This window comes from Montipora capricornis, chromosome 9 (assembly GCF_036669925.1).
Source record: "Montipora capricornis isolate CH-2021 chromosome 9, ASM3666992v2, whole genome shotgun sequence".
In the NCBI taxonomy this organism is placed as follows: domain Eukaryota; kingdom Metazoa; phylum Cnidaria; class Anthozoa; order Scleractinia; family Acroporidae; genus Montipora; species Montipora capricornis.
The window spans coordinates 10,024,414-10,030,660 of record NC_090891.1 but is presented as its reverse complement, the minus strand read 5'-3'; positions in this window follow the sequence as shown (position 1 = coordinate 10,030,660).

The following is a 6,247-nucleotide window of genomic DNA, read 5'->3' as shown; positions in this document are numbered from 1 at the left end:
TTTTAAGCGATAATCTTGTAACTTTCAGCGTGATATTAAAGGCCACCAGTCAGGATTTTACATGGTGTCAGAAGCGAGATAAACCTTCGAATATGGATTTAGCTGGAGTGCAATGTTCTCAAATCGATTGAGAGGCTGAAAACTTACCGGAAAGGTGGAAGCGTTTTCGGCAACACTTGGAATTGATGTTCAGTGGCCCACTCTCCAGTAAGAAAGGGACGAAAAGTGCAGCTATTTGCCAATATGGTGCGGTAAGAAAGGATGAGATATCGTCAATACGTGGTCAGGCATCAGCGAAGAGGATAAGAAGAAACTCACGACTTAACCTGAATGATTTGAGGCACACGTGGAACCCAAAACAAACCCAGTATTTTCTCAATATAAATTCCACAACCGCGTTCAGAGCGAAGTGGAAACAGTGGAGCAGTTCGTAACGGATCTGAAACTTTTAGCCAGGGAATGTGCTTTCAAAGAGCCAGACGAAATGATAAGGGACAGGATTGTGTTTGTCACAAATTCTCACAAAATTCGCGAAAAGCTGATAAACCAGGGCAAAGATTTAACCCTTGATAAGGTTGTCGAAATTGCACGAACATACGAACTATCAAGAGCACAGTACAGTTAAAATCAATGGAGCCACACAGCACTGAGGTAGTCCATTCCACAGGTGACAGCCAGCCATACAAAAAGAGATTTTCGAGTACACCTTCCAAGGAAAGAGCGCAGTCATGAGGCAAATGTGGAAATTTTCATGCAAGAGAGGCTTGTCCTGCTATGGGGAAAACATGTCGTAAATACGGAAAGGCAAATCATTTTGCCAGAATGTGCAAGACGGGTAGCAAGGGATACACGAAGTAAGTGAGACTTGCCTTCAAACAGGTGACAGTTTGTTTGTTGAAACCATCTCTGGAGACATCAGATCCTCAAACCAAGTCTTTGTGGATATTGAGGTAGGCCAGTACAATGAAGCAGTAAGTCTCAAGCTTGATACGGGTGCACAAGTGAATGTGATTCCCTTAGAACTATTCCTTAAACTAAATTGTGACAATCTACAGGAAACTACACAAAAACTGTGTGGATATGGGGGTAAACCTCTCAAGGTTGAAGGGAAGTGCACGTTATCTTGTCAGTCCAAAGAAAGAAAAGAAATGCTTGAATTCTATGTGGTATCCACACAAGCACCACCAGTCTTAGGGTTAACATCGTGCCTCTCCTTAAGGCTGATCAAGTTAATATTATCTGTGGAAAAAATGCAGAACCCCGGGCAGAACCAAACCGACATGATAAAAGAGTACAGTGACGTGTTTGAGGGCTTAGGCACTTTTCCAGGGGTGCACAAAATTCACCTCAAACCTGACGCAGTGCCGGTCATACGCCCCACACGTAGAATCCCAGTAGCACTCAGAGACAAACTAGGAAAGGAACTCAAGAGAATGGAGGACCTTAGGGTGATAGTTAAAGTCAGTGAGTCAACAGACTGGGCGAATTCGATCGCAACGCCAGAAAAGCAGCGAACAGGCGCTGTACGTGTGTGTCACGATCCCAGAGACCTAAACCACGCCATCATGCGAGAACATTACCCACTGCCAACTCTGGAGGATCTGACTCTATTGCTATCAGGTGCTAAATATTTTAGTTTATTGGATGCCACCTCCGGTTATTGGCAAATTAAACTTGATGATGAGAGCTGGATGCTAACCACTTTCAACACGTCATTTGGGAGATATCGATTCACCCGTATGCCCTTTAGAATACACTCAGCTCAGGAGGTATGGACACGGCGTTTGAAGGTATCGAGGGATGCAAGTCCATCATTGATGACATGTTGGTCTGGGGTATGTCCAAAGAGGATCACGACAGAGACCCGAAGCGAGTTCTCGAGCGTTCGAGAGGAATTGGAATAAAGTGGAATGCTGAAAAGTGTGTTATCGGAACAAACAAAATGAGCTATTTCGGTCATGTGTCATCCGACAAGGGAGTGCAGCCTGATTCAGAAAAGATTGCTGCCATTCAGGAAATGGAACCTCCAAGGGACAAGCATGAGCTGGAAACCCTGCTAGGAATGGTCAACTACCTATCAAAGTTCACACCCAGTTTGGCAGAAGCCACTGCACCTTTGAGAAGTCTACTGAGGAAAGACTCAGAGTTTTTTTATGGGATTGTGCACAGGAGGCAGCTTTTAAAAAAATGAAAACGTTAGCCTATTTTGATGCAAATAAGAGCGTAACATTGGAAGTCGACGATTCCAAGCATGGTCTAGGCGCGGTGTTGCTGCAGAATGACAAACCTGTTGCGTATGCGTCAAAGTCGCTCACGCCCTCTGAGCAAGACTATACTCAAATTGAAAAAGAAATGTATGCCATAGTGTTCGGAACCGAACGATTCCAGCAGTACATCTACGGCAGGCCTGTTGAGATTACCACTGATCACAAGCCTCTAGAGGCAATTTTAAGAAAATCCTTGTCAGCGGCCCCTCCACGGCTTCAAAGGATGATGCTCCGCCTTCAAAAGTATGAGATAAACGTCCTCCATAAACCCGGGAAGAATATTCCAGTTGCTGATACACTTTCCTGATTGCATCTAAAGGACACCAATGACACCCATGAGGCTTTTGATGCCCAAGTCCATGCTCTGATGACCGATGACCTCTCTACCAGTCTCTGACAACAAAATGTCAGAGCTACAGAACTGTACAAAGGAGGACCCTGATATACAGCAGTTGATTACAATTATCCTTATTGGATGGCCAGATCAAAGAAACCAGTGCCCAAAGTCAGTCCTACCATACTGGAATTATAGAGATGAGCTAACAGTAATGGATGGGCTTGTGTTCAAAGCCGACAGAATTGTCATTCCATCCGCTCTTAGAGGAGAGATGCTGAAACGAATTCACATGGGACATATGGGAATAGTGAAGTGCAAAAGCCGTGCAAAGGAAGTGATGTTCTGGCCAAAATGCATGGCCAGATAGAAGACATGGTCTCAAGCTGTCTAACCTGCTCGGCATTCCACAGATGCAATCCAAAGGAACCCATGATATCACATGAAATTCCCGAACGGCCTTGGCAAACTGTAGCTTCAGACTTATTCCAGATTGAGGATGTGCACTATCTCATAGTGGTCGACTACCACATCCGATATTTTGAGCTAGTACTAATGCCGAGCACTACATCCTCAGCAGTGATAAACAAGGTGAAAGCCATATTTGCACGATTCGGTATTCCTGAGTAGCTGGAATGCGATAATGGTCCCCAATTTGCTGCCGAAGATTTCTCCCGCTTTTCCCATGAGTGCGATTTCCGACATGTGACCACCAGTCCCATTTACCCACAAGCGAATGTATTAGTGGAAAGATCGGCACAAACAGCAAAACAGTTACTTAAGAAAGCCAAGTTTGGGTCCCAGGAACCTTTCCTCAGTCTCCTGGAGTATAGGAACATTCAAATAGATGGATTATCCTCTCCAGCCCAGCTCTTGATGAGCAGAAGACTACGTGCCTCGCTCCCTGCAAACAGAGACCAGCTGAAGCCAGAAGTCATCAACCCCAAGATGGCCAACGAGAGACGAAGCCTGAAACAAGCTTCCCAACGATACTATTACAACAAAGACGCTAAACAGCTACAGCCCTTAGAAACTGGGGACCAGGTCTACATCCAAACGAAGTCAAGAACTTGGAAGCCTGCCACAGTCTTGCAAAAGGAGAACACTCCCAGATCGTACACACTTCGCACGAATGATGGAGGGCAGTACAGGAGGAACAAACGATTCATCCTAAAGGCAAACAAAAACATCATTGCAAAAGCCAGATTCCTCCAGCAACCAAGAGCCATGCAACCCGGAGAATGCCCCACAAAAGGCCCAAGAGTGTTCAGATGGTGAAGAACCTACCCCTGCAAGCATTCCTGGACCTACATTAGTTGCCCAGACACAGAAGAAAGACAATGCCCTATACAGGACTCTCTCTGGTCGTGTCGTAAAGCCACCACTGAGATTGGATCTATAAACTGTGTCCTCAGCAATGTTTCAATGACAGCTAGTTGTGTTTAGTAACATTTTTTTTTGGCATGCCTTTCAAATTTATTGGCAGTGTTTGTTCTTTACTCTTATGGAAGGGGGATGTAACGTATGCACATAGTTTATCGGTTTCGAGCCTTTATTAATTTATGCTAGCTTAGCAACCAGGCTGTGGGAGATATGTGCAGGAGAACGCTATTTTAGTTTTAAGCGATAATCTTATAACTTTCAGCGTGATATTAAAGGCCACCAGTCACGATTTTACAGCTCCCACGTTGTCGCTTCCACTTTGTCGCTACCAAGTTGTCGCTTCACGGCTGGTAGTTTTTACAGGTCACAAGTCATTGTTTTACAAATACAGAAAGTATCCTAAACGTTCATAAAAGCTAACCTTTGGCCTCAAAACTTTTGTTAAGGTCTAATTAGGTTTAAGGTTAGCCTTTATACATGTTTAGGATACTTTCTGTATTGGTAACACAATGACCTCTAACCTGCAAAAAATAGTAGCCGAACGTGAAATGAAAATATCAAAAGAATACAAAATTGCAATAATACTCCCTCAAAGACTACCACTGCTCTCCGTGAGAGTCCGACAAGAGAGTCCTTCCCCTACCCCCCACCCTTTAGGTTTAACGCGACAATATGGAAGCGACAACGTGAGACCCTTACCGCGGCTTCCATAGGAAAGTCCTCTATTTCGGATGAAACGAATCATGCTTAGATCGGCTGTTGTAGAATGATGTGGTGTGCTCAGACTTGTCAGAGAATTGCACGAAGTTGGAGAAAATTTGCCTTATTTGCAACGGGTATGGTCATGATTGAATGTGCAAATCACAATGATGAATATCGTTTCGTATTAAAGTAACTGGAACCGGCATTAAGATTTTCCGTTGTGGTTTTTTCTCGTGGATACCCGCCCTTGAAGTGAATGCAAAACAAATTTGCCAATTTGTCGGGATTTGCTTGTGGTGCGTCACTGGTAAATTTAGGATTAGGCATTGCATGCTGGGGCTGAGAGGTCGACCATCTTGAATAAACCTCATGCTAGCTTGTGTTTACTCGAAGTCTGCTTTCTTCTTCGCCTGATACTACATAATGGCAGCGGCCTTGGGCTCTCCAATGCTATAAAGCAGAATGGGAACAGAACCCGGAGATGCTCTTGTAGTTGAAAATTCACCTCCACCCGTGAATCCGTCTTTACAGCCATTAAACTCTCTCCCACTCCCGAGAAAGTTCCAACGAGCAAACAACCCGAATCAAGCAAACATGTGACCCAAATGGGTTCGACATTTTGGGCGCTATCGGATCGCTTCTGGTCTTCAAAACAAATCAAACCAGGAACAGTTTGGAACATTTCTCTGTGCAATGGGGGATTGTGCAGACGTCATCGTCAAAACGCTAATCATAAACGAAACAACCGCTTCCTTCGACTCAATGGTTATTTTGCAGCCCACCGCAATGGTATCGTCGAACGAGCACGGTTGAATCGACGAAGGCAAATCCCGGTGAACCCGTGGACACCTTTATTCAAGACGTATACCTCCTCGCCGAAAATTGTGATTGTGAAAGATATGCTTGGAATAGTTGCGAAGCGATTACAACAACGCAAATTCACATTTAACGACGACGTCCTCGTTGCTGTTGCCGTCGTCTTTGCTAAAACTCTGTACTGGTGACTTTTAAAAAACCTCTCGCTATGAGGAACTAGTGTTTTTCTCAATTTTGACCAAAACAACTTTGTGAGAAATAAGAAAATTTATTAACGTTCAGATCAAACGATTTCTTGGTTTCCATTTCGAAACACCACTTTTGTCCATTTCGGGCCAAGTGCAGTTCCAATAGACTGAATCGACTGACTCAATGTTGCACCCAATTCAAAAAACGTTTCGTTCCAGGTATTTCCATATCATTTAAATATGATTTCACATTACCATGCAAATTCAATACACAAAGAATCTTAAGGCCGGGATACACTAGACGACAAGTTGCAGCGACAAGTCTGCGACAAGTTGCTCTGTGTGTACTACTTGCAAAACAAGTCGCTGCGACACGACGCCAGTTCGGTGCACACGCAGCGATCTCGTATGAGGGGGAATGTAAACTAGTTTTCTACTTCGATATGGCTGGACATATGACGCTCTCTCATTGGTTCGTTTGTATTCTTCCTCGCATTTGCATACAAAGAGCGAAGCGAAGAAGAAATTCTTGGAAATTTGTCCGAGTATGACTCGGC